Here is a 21926-nt window from a genome sequence, read left to right on the forward strand (position 1 = left end):
AGCTTAGCTCACATCTAAAGAGCATTCACTTTAGCCATGCCCTGTACGAAATGCTTTCATGAATCAACTCACTTAATTCTCTAAGGAAGTAGATCCTATTTATATCCCCATTTTACAGATGTGAAAGCTGGGATGAGTGACTGATATTACTCAGCTAAGATGGCACAGAGCTGGGATTCAAACCCATGTCATTTACACCAGAGCTGTGTGCATAACCACTAAGCTGTACTGCCTCTTGATAAAATAATGAACCGACTTCATGCTGTTTAAGTACAAAGCCCAACAGAAAACAACGTATGTAGTGCGTTGTTAGGGAAGACAGTGCTGCAAAGGTGAGTGGGGGACAATTTTGGGGGCCACTTAGAATGCCAGGCCCAAGGGTTTGAACTTGACTCTTTGGGGGTTCACAGAGTGCAGTGCCCGGACCACTTGGAGTCCATAAACAGATTTTAAAACAATATTTAGTAGTTATGTGTATGTTTTAAGTTTATTAGAAATATATTTAGCTCTCATATACAATCGGGTAAAAAAATCATCCTTACTCAAGAACAAAGGACATTTTATTTAACACTTTACGTATTCTCTTACCATGTATCAGGCATTGTTCTAAGTGCTTTGCATTTTAACTCAATTCTTAGAACAACTCTATAAGGTGGGTACTATTATTCACTTCACTCACAATTAGGGAAACTGAGGCAAACGGAGGTTAACTTATGCAGATCTCACAGCCAGCACATGACAGAGCGGGGATTGGAACCCAGCTGTTTATCTCCAACCTGTGCACTTTTTTTTTTTACATCTTCATCAGAGTATAACTGCTTTACAATGGTGTGTTAGTTGCTGCTGTATAACAAAGTGAAGTGATTAAGAGATAGGAGGATGGGATATGAACATCACGGAGGCAGTTGTCTGATGTCCGGCATCTGCTCCAGGCGATGTTGTACGAATGTACTCTTCCCGAGGGCTGCCTGAGGATGTGGCGCAGAAGCTGGCCCCTGCCCCTGTGAGAGGCGCTGGCAGCAAACCTGCGCTCCTTAGCCAACAGGGCGTGATTCCCAGCACGTTTCAAGGATCAGGTGTCCACATCGGAAACCAACCCAGCTCTAGTTGCCCAAAATCACTTTGCGGGGAGTGAAGCTTTCTCGTTCATGTGCCCAGACCAGCACTGCACCCACTCTGGAAGCCAGAGGCCCCGGGGACAGCCCAGCCCAGCTGCTTTGGAATGTGGTAGAAGGAAGTTTGAGAGTCTGGCTTTGGATGGCTCTGATGCAGGAAGTATTATGCATCCACAGGAGACATAACCATGCCGCCTCCCCTGACCTACGAGAGCGCCGCAGCAGGACTGGAGACGGTCCTCCACTGTACCTCAGTGGCTACTCCATCTCCATCGGAACCCTATGGCTGGTGAGTTTCCTACTTGGACCACCCTCACCAAGGATGCCCACTCCCACCCCAACCCACCTGCTTTCCCAAAAGCCCCACTGAGGCAGAAACCGTGTCCTGTGCTCCTTTCCAGTCCTGCATGGCCACCATAAGCGTTTGATGCCTGATCCAGAATTGGGAGGGTGGTCACCGGCCCAGGTTCTGCCACGTGCCGCTTTCCATCTTCTAACGGAGTGGCCCTGGGCAAGCCTGCTAACGAGTCTGTGCCCATTCTCTTCATCTAAGAACGGCACTGGCAGCAGATCCAAGTCATATGACTGTGTTGGGAGGGTTGCCTAGATAATGTATCTAAAATGTCTATCCCAGTGTCCGGGAACATATGAAATACTAGATAAATAATAGCCGTGACTCCTAATAATAGTAGTACATGTTTCAAGTTTGATGGCCGAGATCTGAAGTCTGGAAACGTGCAAGCGTAATTTACAGTCTACCACTCACACCTGTGTTGGCTTTGGCACCAAACAGCCACCGCAACCTCCCAGACCTGACGCCGTCTTCCCTTCATTAGATTCTCTGCTTTCCCTTCTGGCCTGGACAAGCCCTCACTTCTTTAGCTAATGGGAGGAGTGATTCTTTGCCAGAAAAAGGGGAAACATCCTTAGAAAGGCGTCCAAAACGTTGCCATTTATGGCGCAGAGAGAAGGCCATAGCTACTCTTTCAATGACGCATGCACAAAAGCTCTTGTTATGGACACAAATAAGAAAAGTGAACCCTTCGCCTGGTGTAATTCACTTCATTTATTGACCAGAGTTCTCTCCCCCAACCCCGATTCCTTTGCATTTGTCAGCGGTTCAGAGACCCCTAGCATTCAGCATGATTTGTAATGTAAATTATATAATTGTACTTTCACATATTTTAACATCAAATGAAATGATTGACTACAGAATCGGAGCTGTCTACAGGTGGGGGTCAATTACCATCTGAATAATCACAGTGCCACACAAGAATAGCATAGCCGCTGAGCGTGACATATTTTTATCTCTATGCATTTCAATGAAGTCGGGCTGGTACATAAAAGGTTATCACCTAGGAAACATATTTTCCTAAGCACAAGTTAAACATGCAAGTGAGATCAGCAAAGATATTCAATTTAGCCAGTCAACCCTAACCTATTAATATTTTAACAAAATCCAGTGAGGATAATTTTTTTCTTTGATCCCATTTCATGTGAGCAGCCGGGAAAGGGAAGAAAAATTAAAAACAAAATAGTCAAGCATACAGAATGAGGTTATGTATTAAGTGGGCTATTTAATGTTTCTGGCATTTCATAGCCCAGGGGAAAGTGTGGATGGATTTAACCATCAAGAGCTGTGTTCCCTTGGCCACAAAGTTCGAGAAACATAAAATAATCTATACTTCCAAGCTGACAAATTGTACCTGACACCCAGCTTCATCTCACCGGGACTCCGGAGATCAGCATTAATCATATGTTACAGGGAGTAAAAAGAAAAGTAAATCATGCCACGCTGGAAAGTGAGATGGAAGGTCTTCAGGCAAGGATTTTAATCAATAATATGTGGGATGATAACCAGAAGCTATTGTTTTAATCTCCCAGTATGAAAAGAAATGAATGCAAAACACAAAGCTACCAGGAGCCGAAGCGGCTTCCGTGATGCCTTGTAAGAACTGAAAACAGTTTGGCCGCTCAACTTCCCGGCTTGATTCATGACGACACACACAATGATTTCTTTTTAATGGGCAAGAGTCAAGCGCATCCTTGAAGTTGCCTATTTCTGCAGCCTCAGCTGTTGCCCAAGTCCTGGGCCATGGTTTCGCGTTTGCTCAGTTTCCCTTGTGTAGTAAATATCTACCGGTTTTGTGCGTCCAGCACCCATTACTGCCTCTTCTAAGGGCACCTTCATTTTCCTCGAGACCCTCCCCTCCCCCACCCTCAGTCCCTGTGGTTTAGGTTGCGTCGGCTTCACCAGTGGTTCTAGGGAAAGACATGTGTCTCTGTCCTGGCATCACTGTGATTAATTAGTTCAGGGATGGGTGTGTGATTCATTAGAGCCCATGAAATGCAGCCTTGGGTGTTCTTGGCAGTAATCTTATGAAAGAGGTTGTTATGGTTTGAACTGTGTCCTCCCCAAAATACATATGTTGAAGTCCTCACTCTAAATACCTGACAATATGACCCTACTGGGGCACAGGATCGTTGCCGAGGTGATTAGTTAAAATGAGGTCTTACCGCAGTAAGCGGGACTCCCAATACACTGTGACTAGCATCCTTATGAAAAGAGGAAATTTGGACACAGACAGACACACACATAGGGGAACGCCGTGTAAAGATGAAAGACCGGGATGAGGCTTTTACAAGCCAAAGAACACCAAATATTTCCAGCAAACCACCAGAAGCTGGGCGAGAGGCATGGAACAGATTCTTCCTCACAGCCTTCAGAAGAAACCAACCCTGGCAACATTTTGATCTCAGACTTCTAGTCTCCAGAACCATGAGACAATCAATTTCTGTTGTTTAAGCTACTCGATTTATGGTACTTTGTTACGGTAGCCCTAGCAGCCTAATACAGAGGCCCACTCTCTTTTATTCCCATGTACGGGGTACTTTGAAATTTAAGCTTGGCCTGTGCTATGGTCTGAACGTGCTCTCCCAAAATTCACATGTTGGAATCGTAACCCCGACAGATGGTGGTATTAGAAGGTGGGGCCTTTGGGAGGTGCCTAAGCCATGACAGTGGAACCCTCATGAATGGGATTAGCATCCTATAAAAGAGGCTCCTGAGAGATCCCTAGCCCCTTCCACCACGTGAGAACACAATGGGAAGTCTGACCTGGAAGACATCCCTCACCCAGCCATGCTGGCACGCTGACGTTGGACTTACAGCCTCCAGAACTATGAGAAATAAATTTCTGTTGTTTATAAGCTACTCGGCCTGTGGCATTTTGTTACGGCAGCCCGAACGGACTAAGAGGGCATGGCAGGCATTTATCTTACTTAGCGATGGAGCCAACAGTTGCAAAGCTGGGCAAATACTTACAGAGGTACCTACCTCAGGCAAATGTTGCCTGAGCCATTCATCCCTGAAGTTCTATCCCTGATTTTTTGGTTATGTGAGCTATTAAATTCCCACTTTTACTTAAGCTGGTTAGAATTTAATTTTCATCATTTACAACCAAAGGAACCCTAAATGGTTTATTCTGAGAGCAGTCAATATGATCTTAGGATGAATTAATAGATATGAAGTCTTTAGAACAAAGGACATGATCATGTAAATTAGACACAGGAAGATTGCATTCAGTTTGAGGCATCATACTTTCAAGAGGGATTCGGATAAATGTGGGCAGTGTTTAGGTGGTGAGAGGCCTGGACAGTGAATCACAAGAGGCATAAGCGATGCTCGTCACAGGCCAAAAAAAGAAAATGTTTATAGAAAACATGATAGATGACCTCAAATATCCACAGGACTGGCAATTAAAGGAAAGATTGGGATTTAATCACATATCCCCAAGGATAGAAATAGGAAGCCACGGGAAGACAGAAAGAAAACACTGACTTTCTATCGCTCCCAGCTACGGGAAAAAGTAATGAGCCGGCCCTGAGAGCAGTAAGTTCTCTGTCACAGGAGGTATTCCAGCAGCAGAGGGGACTTCTGTCTCCTGATAGGTACCCATTGAATGGGAAGATAGGTTGGATGACCTTAAAGCCCTTCTGGCTTTGACTTCCAGTTCTGTAATTCTTTTACTAAAACCCAAGTGCCTTGGACATGTCCTTTCCCATCTGTGGACCTCAGTTTCCCCATTGGACCTGATGCTCTATAAACATTCTTTTGACTGCAACATGCCATGATTTCATTTTTGCAACTCAGTCCTTCCTGCCTCAACTTCTATCAGACCCTTGGGAAGTCTTGGTCTCACTCTGAATGCACAATATCACACCACTAATCTTTGATTCAAGGAATGGCTGACACTGGATGTGGGACTGTTGGTGGCAGGGGAAAACGGAGTGGGGGTCATCTCACATTCTTTTCCTCCTTGCTTTGATGAAATTGCCCACTTCACAGCTGAGAGCTGAGGGACGATATTAAACTTATCATCAATCTGGCTCTAAATTCTTTACAGATGGCCCATGGTAGGCATACACTATGCTTATAATCAATCGGCCGGTTAAGGAACAAACTGGATGAAAGCTTAAAGCTGCATGATAAGGTCTCTCTAGTCTTTCTTTGGAAGATGCTGGGATTTCATGCCTAGGAACAGGGAAGGTGGGACGCTCATCTTATCTCACAGTCCCAGGTTGCCCTCTTCATCTGGACTGTTATCCTTTTGCAGCCCTTGTCAGGTTGCCAGACAGTCAACCGACAACTCAGCACACAATTTAGCTTTGATATTGCAGAAAAGCCTGGGCAATATAAGAGTAAACATTCTTGTTTTGCCCAGTATGGAGATGGGCTGGGCCAACAGGTGAAAGAAATTTGTTTGTAATCAGGAAAGAAATCCAGAGTGGATTGTGGGAGAATTTCTATCCACTGGGCTGGGGAAGAAGCTTTGAGAGTGTGCTCAGCAAGGCAATTCCCAGTCGTTCTGAAGAGACCCCATTCTGCTCTCCACCATTTTAACATCTACTTACTGTCTTGGCCTATTTAAGCTCTTCCTTGATGCTGAATTTTCCAAGTCAGCGATCTTTTTTTATATGTCTATAATCTTTAAAATGAATCCCCAATATGAACAGGAATCCTGTCTGTTTAGAACATCCACAAGTTGCCATTATTTTGAGGGCTTCGCCTACTCCACTAAGTCAACCCATTTCTCAGGTTGGAAAGTGTTCTTGGAGATGGGAGGAAGTTACAGTGTTTTCTCTCAGAAAGGATTCATTCTTCAGGAAAATAACCTTTTGATCCCAAATTCTGAGGGTCTCTCACCTTAAAATAGTCTTACAGATGAGGTCTCCCCAGAGTGAAAGACAAGAACAGACTGGAAAACTAATTCCTAAGGTTCCACACTCTCAGTAAGAGTCCCTCGTGCCTGAATGGAGGGTCTCAAGCACACGTACCCCTAAGGTCATTGGCATCTCCCCAGACCCCTGGGAAGGAAGCATGACTGGAATTACTATTTTCAGTTTCCAGGTGGGAAAACCGAGGTTCAGAGAAGGTAAGTGTCTTGCCCAAGACCACAGAGCTGGTAACAGAGGGTCAGGGCTGGAACCCAGGTTTCCTGACTCGATTTCCACTAGGACTGGCAGCCTCTAATAGTAAGATAAGTAAGGGGAAGCATTTCCTGATTTTTTAGACACCTGTTTGCCAATTCCTTAGAGCACTGGTTCTCAAAGTGTGATCCCTGGACCGCACCATCAACATCACCTAGAAACTGGCCAAAAATGCAAGTTTCCCGGAGGTAGGATAGGTCCTATCCTAGACCTTGTGAATCAAAATCTGGAAGAGGGGCCAGAAACCTGTGTTTCCAAGCCCTCCAGGTGATTCCGACGCACGCTCAACTTTCAGAACCGCTCCCCTCGAAGCTGATGGGGTTTTGTGGGTTTGCTGAAAGGGCTGCTTCAAAATACCAGTCAAAATTCATACTCATCCCCTCTGAATTCCATTTAGTGAAGGCCAGAGTCCAAAGCCTTGAAAAGCTTGTTATGATTCAAAGCTGCCTTCCTTGGCTCTGAGACCGCAGGAATAAAGACTCACTCACTCATATAGAGGCCTGGCCCCAAATTCTCTGCCAGTCACTCACCATTGGCGCAGAATTGAGCCCCGCTCAGCCATGCGGCTGATTATATTCTGGGACAGGGTGACCAGTGACTCTAATCCTGTAATCTTTGGAAAACAAAGAGCCAAAGTCTCCTGGATGTCTGGGGTAAGCAGAGGAGGCCCAAGGGGTTCCGGTTTCATCTGTATTATGCCAGAAGGACTATGAATGTGTCTGTACACATTCCCCACGCCTGCTCCCTCTTGGATTTAAGCATTCTTCTGTGGGACATATTAATATGCAAAGAAAACAAACATCACCAGAAAGATGGAAAGTACAAAGAGTCAGTGATTATTAAAGCTGGGAAAGCAGGACTGGGTTCTTTTCCCCAAGCTCAGATGGACTCTAAGACCCTCTGAAAAACAGGCTGCCACGGAGAGGATTCCACTACCCAAGCTCACCAGCCTCTCCGGTGCTGCAATGACCTGGCACAAAACATCCATTTACAAGGACTGCTGCCACAGATGATGCTGGGGAAAGAGACGGACAAAAGGAAGGAAACTGCAGTGTCTTCAAACGGCAGGGCAGTTTAGGACAAAGTTGAAAATCATATGCAGTGATATAAACCAAGGATCTTTGCAGACTGGTGGTTCTCAGGCTGAACTTGGCCTACAGAAGGGTTCTGTTTAATCCACACTAGGCCTAATTCAACAGCTTCATCTTAAAGGTGAATGTGTTTCCACTAAACAAAAATCTGGAAATTTCATACAAAAATTTCTGAATTGTCCCATCTCAGAAAAATATCAGAAGATCTGGCCTTACTGGGTCCACTTCCCCATGTGACAGCAGTCTCCCAGGCCCAGTCCCAGCCGGCTGCCTCTTTTGATGTGACTCACCTGACCTCAGCAGTAATTTAAGTTTGCAAGCTCCAATTTAAGCAAACCCAGAGTTTATACCATTTAGTATCAAAAAACCAAACTGGTTTTAGTTCCAGGCTGCAGTAGGATTGTCTCCTGGGTGGCTATTTCTAGTGAGCAATCAGCAATGAAACACCAATATAAAATCGGGATCTTTAGAAAATGAGTTTAGAAATCTAGAATCAATGACCCAATAACTGTTCACATTCTCTGCCAATAAAATCAAGTGAAAAAGGTAATAATCTATAAAATGACAGTTTGTAAGAAAAGCTAACCAAATGACTTTAAAATGTTTGTATTCATTGATGTGTTTATTTTTGCCTGCCTTTGTGACTCTAAGCCCCATGAGAGCAGGGACTTCTTGTTCTGGTCACTGCTGTATGCCCAGTGCCTAAAACAATGCCTGCTGCCCTGTAGGCATTTACCTAATATTTGTTGTGCAAAGGAACAGTAGTAGTAATTGAGGCATTGCCCTGAGCACTTTACAAGTATTAAGACTTCAGGGATACTCTTTAACAGATGAGGAAACTGACACAATGTGCAGGTAACCAACATGCCCAATGTTGCCCAGCTGATCAGTGGTGCAGTGGACGAAGGGGCAGGCAGCCCACATGCCCGACCACTGGTCTATCCTACCTCCTCTCTAAGCTCTTACTGTAGCTCCATCTCTTGGGCTGAAACTAATAAACTAAGGCTCCTTGAGCCAGCCCGAACCCTTGAATCTCTTTCTGGTGCAAAGTACATACTCACTAAAAGCTTTCTGAATTTGAGTCATTAAAAGTATTCTTTCTCTGAGAATAAGAACAGGAGGACTGTTAAAGAGACCTGTAATCTAACGAAAAGGCAAAAAGTTAGGAAGTTAAAGACCCTCTCAGGGCTCTGTTTCTATTCTGTTTCGTCTTTAAATCAGTCACTCAGGCTTTATAGCGTCCTGTTTTCCCATCTATAAAAACTGCGAAAATGCTTTCTCCTACCTCCTTTTCACAGGAACACTTGATGGGCGAAATGTGACGGAGAAAAATTCAAAACGTGTAATAGTTATAATAATACAACTTATTTTACAAGTTCCAACATGGTTTTCAGTTATCTTATTGTCTCTTTCCCCACCCCCAAGAACTCTGTTAACAGACCACAGATTGTTATTCCATCAAAATGAGAAAAGTGAGGCAGGGAAGCAATTCTCACTTGCCAAACATCACAAAGTTTACAAATAGTAAAACTGGGGCTAGAACCAAAGCATTTCTTCTAGGCCAAGTGTAATAGTTGGACAAGAACTATAGGGAAAATAGGATATTGCTATAGATGTGCTCTGTGATGGATGGGGGTGGGGCAGGGGGATTCAGACATGCAGAAGGTCTAGCACAGGACCAGGCTGCATACCCCACAATGAAGAGGAGAGGGCAGGCTTCCCAGAGCTTATGTTAAGCCATGAGCAGCATAAGAGAGGAGAGATGAGGGACCAGGATCCCAGATAAAGGGCACTTGCAACATAGTTCAAAGAGCGCTCCAGAAACGGTAAGCGCAGAGGCTGTCTGTGCCGGTTCGGAGATGCTGGCAGATATAAGAAGGGTTAGGGGAACTGAGATCTTGAATGCCAGGCTACGGGCTTATCTTTTTTTTTCCTAAACAATTAGAAGCCCAGGAGGTTTCCTTAGTGGAAAGAACTTGGGCGTTGGAGGTAGCAAGTCCTGGGTTCAAATCCTGAAACTGCCTCTTTCTGTTTCCAAATCACTGGTTTGGCTGATTGGAGGCTGAAAGCTCCCAGCGCCTGACACTCAGCACAGCAGCAACTGCTCAATGGTCCCCAGGCTGGCTGGACAGGGACTGAGGAGACGCAGGCAGAGGAGATGAGAGTCTGAGACGCCCGGCCACGAATTCATTAGTGATGTGAAGAGAAGCGTCATTCTGGCCTCCAGGTTCTGCTGAAGTCCAGAAGCATCTCGATCAGGCGGGGCCAGGGCGCGGGCAGGCTCCAGTGTTGATTTGCATTCGAGTGTTTTATACAAAGAGCTCTCTCTTCAGACTTGCATCAGGCCCATAATTGGGGAAACACGGTGATGGTGTCCCTCCCAAGTTGACTGATGCATTCCACTCTTACCATCATCTTTCAAGTGTGTCTTTGAGGCTTCTCTTTCTGGATCGTTCCAGGGGAGCCTTGTGTGAGGAGATAATCACATTCTCTGCACAGCACTGACCAGACACTTCACAGTCCCTGCGAACCCAGCAAAGCATCGTCCATAATCAGTGTTCTTATTTAGAAAGGCCAGCTTTATTATTATGTTTTTTGAGAGCTATAGTCTAGGAAACAGATCCATTCAAGGGGAAACAGGCAGCTACTAGCCATTAGAGGGAAAGAGATAAATAATTGCTTTTTAATACATTATTTACTGCCTGCTGAATGCTAACATCTTTCTTGTGGAGCTCAGAACTTCAGCCACACTAAAGGAGGCTCTTATCTACTCACCACTGTATAAATGTAGACAATAAAAGCATATTGATATTAGGGCAAAAACAGGGACTACTTAAGAAATTTTGGCTCTGCTGTAGGTTTCTGCACTGCTCTAATGGGAACATTTTTTTGTTTCTGGGTCAAGACATTTCACAGGTGGTAGAAAATAACCTCTTTCTGGGCTCAAACACAGTTCTTACTAAACAGCGTTTCCATTCTAATATGTTGGGAGGATGTGAGCTTGAACACAGGCGTGCACGTTTATCCATTTAGGGTTGGTGAATTTGCTGGAGTAGGATTGGGGTCTGGATGGGTGTAACATTGGCTTCGCTGAACTTCCTCTATGGGACTGAAAACTCTCCAAGGTCCCGTGAGCATGGGAGATGGAAGGAAAGTGACCGGGAGGGCTGATGCTGGCCGCCCAGGCTTTGTGTCCTTGAAACAACGTCATACCCACACCCTGCCACTTTCAAAACACTCTTATATTCAACAATTCATATGATCCTTACAACTACAGGCAGGGCAAGTTGGTGGTTGTCTCCATTTCATAGATGAAAAAACCAAGGCTGGCCTCCAGTCAAGCATCCCGTGTTTACTAAAGCCCAGTGCTTTTTCCATTTACCACGGCAGCTGGTGTGGAGCCGTCACTGTACCAGGGCCACCATTTGCACAGTTACTAGTAACAACCTGAAAAGAACCCATTTTGTGCTTGCAAATACGTGTGCAGTGGCTGCAGTTGCCCCGGGCAGAGGACTGTCAAAACTGAAAGGAAACGTAAAAAGCGCCTAATAGGGCTTCCCTGGTGGCGCAGTGGTTGAGAGTCCTCCTGTCAATGCAGGGGACACGGGTTCGTGCCCCGCTCCGGGAAGATCCCACATGCCGCGGAGCGGCTGGGTCCGTGAGCCATGGCCGCTGAGCCTGCACGTCCGGAGCCTGTGCTCCGCAGTGGGGGAGGCCACAACAGTGAGAGGCCCACGTACTGAGAAAAAAAAAAAAAAAAAAGCACCTAATACATCAGCTACCAACTGGATGCCAGAAACCAATGCTGGCCCCAGACTTTCTGGACCCACAGAGTTTTGTTTTGTTTATCAGAGTTTTAACCAGTTGCCAACACTTAAGCATCAGAAGAGTTCACATTAAAACGTCAATTTCTATTTCTCTTGGGAAATCAGGTCTGGCTACACTGGTCCCCTGCCCCATGGGCACAGTCAAGTGAGGTTGACAGCTGCCCCTTTCTGCGGACTTGAGCACTCCAGGTCACCAACATCCCCACTGCTCCCTGGCATTTCACTCCTAGCCTGTTTCAGTCACTTACGTTACCTATCTGGGTTCTGTAGACATTTAAAATTTTTTAAATTTTTATTTAATTGATTAATTATGCATTTGGGAAATACTTCAAGTTTTACCGATGGTATATGTAGTGAAAAGGACCCTCCCTCCCACTCTGTCCTGAAGGCTCCTGTGACAACCACCGTTACCAGTACCTTCTCTTTCTAGGGATACAATAGGCCAGGCAAACATATTACGTCATTACCTTTTCAAAAACCACAAATGCACTAATATTTTGCCACTTTACACAATGATACATTTTAGGCACCCTACCTTATCCATATAAAGAGAGCCGCCGCCCTCTTTTCAAAGGCTGCATAATATTCCTTTGTACGGACGCACCATAATTTATATAACCAGTTCCCTAATGATGGACATTCAGGAGGTTTCCGATCCTTTGCTCTTACAAACAGTGCATGCTTAACTGTACAAAAGTGTGAGCACATCTGGAAGAAAGATTCTTAGAGGTGGACCTGCTGGAACAGAGAGAAAGTGCCTTTAAAATTGTGATATTGTCAAACAACCCTGCAACAAGATGTACCAATTGACAATCCCACTAATAGTAAATAAGAGTACCTTCTAGATTCAGGACACCTGATTTCATCTAATCCATTTGATAGGCGAGGAAACTGAGGCCCAGAGACAGGAAGCAATGTGGTTTATAAATAGCACAGCCTAGGCTTAAATTGATACCGGACCTGTGATGCTATTCTCCACCCACTCCACTAAGCCCCAGGTATTCTGCTGTCCCTCTCCAGCCCCGCTTTGTAGGAAACTAAACTAAGAGGCCCTGAGATTAGTTTGGGGATTTGGCAACTAGAGCCGGGTCAGCTCTGGGGGAGCAGATATTCTGCTAACAAATACTTCCACTGGGACTGGCACACGCCGTCACCTTGGTAGGCCAGCTCAGGAGCAAAGGCCAAGGAGTAAATGGACCATGGAAACTCAATTACCAGCCCAACCCTTGGCGGTTTTTAAATTATAGATTTTTAAACAAAGCTAAATATAGAGCAATTAAGAAATGGCTCCACGTTCTACCCCAAAGAACGGAACAGCTGAACTGGAGCTAACGCAGCACATGCATGTGCATGTGAAATGGGAGGTAAACAGAGGGAGCTACTTAGAGTAAAACCCAAACTCTTTCCCTCGGTTTCTCCAGCACAGCCCATACATTCCTGACTCAGGGCCTTTGTACATGCTGTTCCCACCACCTGATATGATCCTCTCCTGCTCCTTTTTTCTCTTAGCTAACTCCTTCGTACTCTTTTGAATAGAGTCCTCCCTAGATTCTCCCACAACTCCCATGTCAGCCTCATTTTATCTTTTCTCATGGCTTTTATGACAACTGGCCATGTTTTCATTTATTTACTTTTTTGGGTCTGATTCCCCGACTAGAGCCCAAGTCTCTGTTTCTTCATCTGTGTCATTATGATAACATTGCCACTCTGCCTGTTGCTATGACAATTGAGACACTGAGGCCAACCACCCTCACTGGTCTCCCCTCCTTTGACTCAACAGGACTGCTAGTCTGTTTCACAGAAACAATAAGCATGGAAAGTTCCCTGGAGGTCCAGTGGTTAGGACTCAGTGCTTTCACTGCCGGGGCCCCAGGTTCAACCCCTGGTCGTGGAACTAAGATCCCACAAGCTGCGCAGCACGGCCAAAAATTAAAAAATGAAAATAAAATAAAGAATATGATCAGTTTGAATTAAAAAAAAAAAGAAACAGTAAGTACGGTGGCTGCCAAAGGCTGCAGGGAGAGGGAAATGAATGGGTATAGAGTTTTAGTTTGGAAAAATGAAAAAATTCTAAAGCTTTGTTGCACATCAGTGTGAATATATTTAACAGCACTGAACATACACTTAAGATGGTTAAGATGGTAAGTTTTGTGTATGTATTTTTTACCACAATTTTTTTTAATTTAATGTATATAAATGCTAACTTTTGTGTAAGAAACATGAGGAAATGAGAACATATATATATATCGTATTTTTGTAAAAAGAAACTGAGGAAAGGTAAACCAGAAATGAATGAAGATTGTTTCTTATTGTGATGGGCTGGAAAAGGGCAAAAGAGAGGGGGATGGGAAGGAGACTTTACTGAATACACACTTTTAGATAAGGCTCTGACGTTTGAACCTTGTGAATATTTTAAAAGAACAGAATTAAATTTAAAAGGGTCTAGAAAGCAAACCCTAACATTGAAATCAAAGAGATATGAATGGACTGAACTATATATCATGATGATAATATAACCACACACCCACACAAAAAGTACTTCTAGCAACTTCTGAACATAATATTCTGACTATTCACGTATTGTGGGATATAGTCTAAGAACAAAATAAGTATAAAGAAACCTTGAACTTTACTTAAAGCATCTTTTGTCCATAGGAGTATCCAGGTAGCAAATCTGAAATGATTTTGTGTGTATTGTAAGATAGGGCAAATGAGTCAATATATCAATATTGTTGGGAGCCACTGTTCTCCTTGTGAGAGAGGGCAAATGTATAGAGGGAATAAAGGAATTGAATTGAAGGTATCACATCAATCCAAGAATTGTAACTGGGAGAGAAATCATATGAGGTCAAAATTGTTTGGAACTCTTCTCCCTAAATATGGTTCCCAGAAGAAGAATTCCATGCACACCTGCTACTTGGATTTTAGAAAAGCCCTTGATTCTTTTAGTGTGGCTTTTCCTTTATTCTTGGAACTATTCCATGCCCTTCTCTGATGGTCAGTTTTATGAGTCCATGCGGCTAGGCTACAGTCTCCAGTTATTTAATTAAATATTAACGTCAGTGCTACTATGAAGGAATTTGTAGATGTGATTAAGGTCCCTAATCAGTTGACTTTTGATAGGGAGATTATACTAGATAATCTGGGCAGGGCTGATTCAATCTGGTGAAAGGCCTTAAGAGCAGAATGGAGGCTTTCTAGAAGAGAAGAAATCCTTCCTGTGGACGACAGCTTCAGCCCATGCCTGACAGTTCCAGCCTGCCCTTCCTGATGGCCTATCCTTCAGATTTAGGACTTGCTTAGCCATCCAATTCCTTGCAATAAACCTCTTAATATATATCCTCTACTGGTTTTGTTTCTTTGATTGAACCCTAACTGATACACCTTCTGATAGATTTCTTTTGTTTCTCTTTAATTTAGTTTCTGTTACTTATCGCCAAGTAATGGAGCCCCACATAAATCACAGTGTTGAGAAAGTCCCCATCAGTCTTCCTCTAGAAACTTCTGGGCATGGAGGAGGTCAGCCATCACCTCTACCCTTCATAACCTCTACCCTTCATCAGAAAGAGGTTGACCAAGACCTCCTCCTTCCAGATTTGGGGACCCCACATGGATTCAATGAATAAATACCTAGTTCTAAAAAAAAAAAAAAAAAATACCTAGTTCTATTGCAACAGCCTGTAAGGGCAGCCAGTTCTGGGGTTCTTCCCTCTGTGCTCTTCTAATCAGACTCGGGGTTTGTCTGAGGCCCTGAAATATTCATGAACAACTTCTTCAATGATTTTAACAGCTGCACACATAGAGATGGGGTCCACAGGGGAAGCAGGAAGGCAGGGATACTGAGGGTTTCATGTCATCTACTCACTTATTCTCAATCCCATCAGAAAAAGAAAGAATTTGGGAAATCCCAAGGAACTCTGAAAGCCAGATAGGGTCAGGCTTCAGGCAGGAAGCTGCAAGAGCCCAAGGGCCAGGGCATCAGTATCCCCCGAGGGGCTTCTTAAAATACAGGTTGCTGGACCCCACTGCAGATAATCTGAATCAGTAGGTCTGGGGTGAGGCCCGGGATTTCACATTTTTAGCAAATTCCCAGGAGGACCTGATGCTCCAGGTCTGGTGACCTTACTGCTCTACAATATTAAAGCAATGGCTCAAAAAGACAATAATGTAGACGGTTGATGAAAATGTAGACCTGTCTGATGAAAGCCAGCATGAGTCTTATTCTTATCTGAGTCTCTTCTCTGAATTGCAGGGTTTGCACTGAACTGCTAGGAGCTGCCTGGTCATTACAGGATGTGGTCAGAGGCCCTGAAGTCATCGGTTTGAGTGCCGTTCTGAGAAAGACCTATCTCACTGTCCCTAGATTCCATTCACTCCTATAAGAATCGATGACACTACTTTCTCCCCGTATGTCTTAGTAAATGATTTAACATCTCTGTCCTTAGTCTGTTATCTACGAAAAGGAGATAACAGTAGTCATCACTTCACGGACTATTGTAAGGACATAATGAGTTGATGTGGATAAAGTAGTGGCTCATAGCAAGCAGTTGTATCAGTCAGGATCCTGGCGAGAAACAATTCACTTGGGAGGTTCCAATGAGAAAGCTACAATGAAGGAACTACTCACAGAGGTCTGGGCAGGTGTAGGAACCAAGCACCTAAAAACTAGCAGTAGAGAAAAACTGCTCCATCTCTTAGCCCTGAAAGCCAAGGAGAGGAAATTGTGCTAGTGGAGGCCAGGGAGGACTGGGGCTTGGAGGAGGGCCAAGCTGGCAAGAGCTGTAGACATGGAAGGAGGAAGCCACAGCCAGAGATGCTGCGCCAGTGGAGGGAGGGAGCAAGAAAGAAATGCTCCCACTTCTCTCTCCTCCCAACCTAGGATCTCCTGTTGGGCTTCCCACTGGCTGAAGCCAAAGGGCAATGAAACGCAGATATGTGGTACACAAGAGTCCACGTCCTGGATCCCAGAGCAGGGAGAGAAGGCAGCAAAAGGATGGTGCACAGCAGTACCAAATGGCGACTCAAGAACACAGCGCCTGATAAATGGGTACTGTTGTTATTGGTACGGTGAGCACATATCCTAGCTTCCTGGGACAATTCCAGTGTATGCCTGTTGTACATTTTTACTCCCAAAGGTTTCCCAGTTGGGAAGATAAATTATATGGACACCCTAGTTATTATCAAAGTATGTGAGAATCTGATCTGCAATGGGAAGAGAGTTCCAAAGCAATAATACGTGTCCAAACTAATGTTCTGTTCACTGATGCCAGTGGGGGTTACACGGGTGTATTCAATTAGTGAACACGCATACATATGAAGGTGCACATTCGTGATTTCCAGAAATTACTTTTCTGTATTTATATTATACATCAATAAATAAGTTTATTGTTTTGAAGTATCCAAGCCACTCTCAGAGACAAGAACACAGACAGAAGCTATTTCACTACGGCACTCTAGAATGCTCTGTAAAAAACCCTAACCCAGGAAATAGGGTAGCAGGTGCACTAGGTCCGTGTATAAGAAATACCCCAAGGAGGCTGGACAGCGTGAGGTCTCTGTCTCCAAAGAATCTACTACACATCCCTACCCACTTGCTTTATCTGTTTAGCAAACTCACCCCGCATCTCGCCTCCTCTTTGCACCTGACATCTAGCAGGATCTTTGAAATTTATTTTCTCCTTTTAGCCTGCTGTATTTTTAATGTCTGAGTGAAAGAACAAAGGAAGGCGAGCACCAGAGAAGATCATTTCATTCCTCCAACGAGCTGTTGTGTAGCCCAGCTCAAGCTCAGCCAACATAAATGTTTTAAAATTCCGCCTTTGCACGAACAAGTGCTGGTCTAGTCATCAACTCCAAAGTCGGGCCCCTTGTTTCTGCCTTTCATTTGGTGACATAAAAGACCCCCGCATCAATCATTAACAACCTATTAACACAAGCAGCCCAGAGAAGTTTTCCTGGTCCGGTCAACCACAGTGGAAGAAATTCCTGTCGCCCAGCTGGCCGGCCATCCACGTGACGCGGGCTGTTTTCAGCTTCGAAAAGAACCTGCTGATTCTCTTTCATCTCTCTCCGAGTAACAGATACCTGGTAGGCCTGCTTTCCTTCTCCCCCAGTGCAAAATTATCCACCTGCCTCCTCGGCTTCTGGTGTTAAGGGACGCTGGCACAAACAACCAACAACATTGATTATGTGCAACTGGCATACCGGGCTGTTAGGAAGTCCACTCAGCATGCGGGCCAGAATCAGGTCTGTTTCATCCGTGCATGTCAGGGCGAGGAGGGTCTTGAGAAGGCGGTCGTCTGCCTGATGTTTCTGACTCTTGTATCTAGTTGGTTTTGATTTGAAGCAAAACCAATCAACATGAACCTGGCTTTTTAAATAGCCTGTGTGGCTTGGATAAGACACATCCTGGAATCTTGCAGACCCAGAGAACTAGTCCAGTGGCCTTGAGGAAGCCACTGGTCTGTGCTGGACTGGTTTCTTTGCCTAGAAATGAGGGGTTGGTCTCCTCTGACTCTAGAAATCTTGACCACAAAGTCCCCACCCCAGCTCCGACACTGACCTTGGATGAATGTCCTACTCCCTCAGTGCCTCTGCTTCCCCATCTTGCAAATAAAGAGAATACGACTTGCCTTTCCTCTTTCCAAGAGTTGCTGTACTGATCAAGGATGAGGCAGCAATTTAAAGGACTTTGGAGGAGTAAGGAATCAAGGTTCTGAGGACTTTAGGGGGAAATGCACAGTTACTTCTTGCAGGTGCTGAGTGGGGTTCTCCCAAGCATCTTGGGCCTGGGCGTGACAGCACCTACCTTGGGCCTTTCTCCCTACACAACTGTGAGTTTCTAAAGAGAATAGATCACATTGTATCGCCTATTACCTAAGCCAGGAGCTGGCGCCTAGTAACTGCTCACCATATCTGCAGACTAAACCCCAGGAGGAATCTGTGAATAGATAAGAGCAATGGAGAGCAGATAAATTAGCCCAACTAAATTAAGCCCTGGTCTGGATGAACCTAGAGAATGTTATGCTTAGCGAAATAAGGCAGACAGAGAAAGACAAATACAGTATGATATCACTTATATGTGGAATCTAAAAAATAAAACAGGGACTCCTCTGGTGGCTCAGTAGTTAAGAATCCGCCTGCCAGTGCAGGTGACACAGGTTCAATCCCTGGTCTGGGAAGATCCCATGTGCCGCAGAGCAGCTAAGCCCGTGCGCCACAGCTACTGAGCCTGCGCTCTAGAGCCCGCGAGCCACAACTACAGAGCCCACATGCCCCACCTACTGAAGCCTGTGTGCCTAGAGCCTGTGCTCCACAACAAGAGAAGCCACCGCAATGAGAAGCCCACCCACGACAATGAAGAGAAACCCTCGCTCGCCGCAACTAGAGAAAGCCCGTGCGCAGCAACGAAGACCCAACGCAGCCAAAAAAATAAAATAAAATAAATAAAAAAATTAAAAAAACCCAAATGTATATGCAAAACAGAAAGAGACTCACAGATAAAGAAAACAAACTAGTGGTTACCAGTGGGGAGAGTGCATAGGGGAGGGGCAAGGTAGGGGTATGGGATTAAGAGATACAAACTACAATGTATAAAATAGATAAGTTACATGGATATATTGTACAGCACAGGGATTTATAGCCATTCTCATGTTATACATTTTAATGGAGTATAATTTGCAAAAATACTGAATCACTATGCTGCACACCTGAAACTAATATAATATCGTAAATTAATTCAATTTTTCAAAATTAATTAATTAAGCCATGAGAAAAGAAATGAGGGGAGGGGAGTGGATTACTCACCACCTGCCGATTCCTCTGTCTCGTTTTAGCTCAGCAGTCAAGTATTAATTCTTTTTTCTGCCTTTTTAAATTTTTTTAACTACCAAGGCACTGCTAAAGTCAATATCAAGAGAGTTATACTTTAGTCTTTAAGCCTGCCAAAGAGACAGGATTGGACAGGTGCTAGCATTCCAGTTTGGGAATTAATCCATCTACTTCTACAACAAACTCACCTTTGGCATTTTCTCTATTCCCACCCTCACCTCCTTCCTAGTCAGTTGACTCACATGAAAACTGTTCCTTTGGAAGGTAAGGACTCTGTCTTCATTCATTTATTAATTTGGCAAATAATTATTGAGGGCCCATAATATGTCAGGTACTGTCCTGGATCCAGGAGCTAGAAAAGTGAATAAGGTATGAATATCAGTCAGGAGATGTTGGATCATGCTACAAAAACAAGCATCTCAGAACGGTAAAACAGGGAGTTGACTTCACAGGTCAGCAGGGGGCTCTGCTCCTCTTAATTTCTCAGGGACCCAGGCTGGACAGGAGCTTCTGCATTTCTGCAAGAGTGGGAAAAGGATGTAGTAAATCACGCATTCACTCTTTAAGCTTCCTTCTGGAAGTGACACGTGTCCCTTCTGCTCGCATGTCATTGCCATGCCTACCTTTACGGGGGCCTGGAAGTGCAATCCTACCACGTGCTGGAAGAAGGGAAGAACTGGAGCGTTTGTGATCAGCACTAATGACCCAACACAGTTCCTGCCCTCCTGCTTGTGAGAGACTCAGATGTGTAACCTACAAAATATTGGAGTCTGATAAGTGCAGGGTTCAGCAAAGGGCCACCCTGAGAGTCACAGAATGATGGGGAAGAGAGGCCCTGCCCATGTCTCTGCAGCTGCAGGAGGGGAAATAATTTTTCTCTTTCCCTGTTTAACAGAGATCTCTAAAGTCAACTGAGATAAAATCTGTAATAGTCAGTAAGAGTGAAAGGGAACATTATTTTGGTCATGCAAGCAAAAATATTTTTAAATACTTTCTCTGTCTTTCAATTTTATTTATTTCCAATATATTTTCCCTTTTATTCCAAAGTAAGCAAAGTTTTCTCTTTAAGATCAAAGCAATTAGAAATTCTGAAAGCCCGTCTGAACTATCCATAGTTCATTTAGTAAAGTTTTCATGAGCACTTATTATCTGCTAGGCCCTGTGCTAGCACAATGTAGTGGGCTCAGCCAACTGCTCCATGCTTTGCTCCTTGAGGATAAAGAGAAAAGATAGACCTTAATCAAATGAACATGCCAATAGCTACAACGATACACTGTGACAAGTGCTAGGCAAAGAAAAGACTCCTGTAAATTGTGTCAAGGAAAGAGAAGACAGTCTCTCCAGTTTTCCGGCTTGTGGAAAGCTGATCTTGTCTACCATTTCTTCATTAAACCAACAGACAGGTAATGGAAACCTACTCTGTGAAAAGCCCTGGACAGGGCAGGATGGGAGAAGAAGGCTCTGATCTGGGAGAGGGTCCAAATATCAGGAAAACACATGTCCTGCTCATTTCAAATTCATCATCTCGTTGGAGAGGCAGAGAGATAAATAGCTGAACGGCAAACCAGTGTGGATGGTGCTACGACAAAGGCACTTCAGTCAAATAGTCTGAGTATTTAAAACAGAAGGAATTTAATACAGGGAACTGGTTACCTATGGTAGAGAAAGTCAAACATGGGATTGGGAAGCAGCTGAGATCTTAACAGTAGCAGGATGCAGGTACCACCCCTAAGCTGGAGAGACAAAGGGAGGAGGGGGGGTTATGCGAGCCAGGGGCCAGGCATGACCCAGAGAAAGATGGAACTACTGAAGGTCAGCCCAGGGAAACTGGAACTCTGGAGGAGTCATGGCTGCTGCTGGAGACCCCACCAGAGGCAGAGAGGGAGGGGAAAAATACCCTGGCTTCTCCCTTCCTCCCACCCTCCAGGGCCCAGCAGTGCCTCCCATTGGTTGAATACAGCTGACTCAGGACCTGGGAAATGTAGCCTGCAGGGCTCTGGCCCCACCTCTCCTTGCCTCGTAGTTCAGAGCAGGGGAAATACAAGGAATGGATCCTCAGCACAATCATTATGAACCAAATTCCAGAAAGCCTTGAAGGATGAGGAATACAGCCTAAGAAGAGGAAGAAGAACGCTCCAGGCGAAGAAACAACACAGGTAAAAGTTTCGGTGTACGAAAACCTCGTTTGCCCGGTCACATAGTGAAGGCATCCAGTCTGGCTAAGCAGAGGTTGCTCTCAACACACACCTCCACCCTGGCTACGCATGCACACACACACTCACGTACACACATGTACACACCACAGCACTGGGTCCCAGTCTTCCCAGAATACGCTCCCCAATCGCGTCTTCCCTCCACCTACATCTGAAGCCTCTTTGGTCCTCCCCGGGCTCATCTCTGCTCTCCCCTTGTACTGTCTGTGCTGTTGGCTGGGTCAGAATGCCAGAGCAGACAGGGCCCTTCGGATCCTCTAGTCCTATCCAGAGGCATGGAGCGGGGTCCTGAGGTGCCCTGCTGTGCCAGGAAATAATACTCTACTTGCTGGATGCAGGGCAGGTTCAGGGAGTCCAAGG

This window comes from Delphinus delphis, chromosome 20 (genome assembly GCF_949987515.2).
Source record: "Delphinus delphis chromosome 20, mDelDel1.2, whole genome shotgun sequence".
Classification (NCBI taxonomy): Eukaryota; Metazoa; Chordata; class Mammalia; order Artiodactyla; family Delphinidae; genus Delphinus; species Delphinus delphis.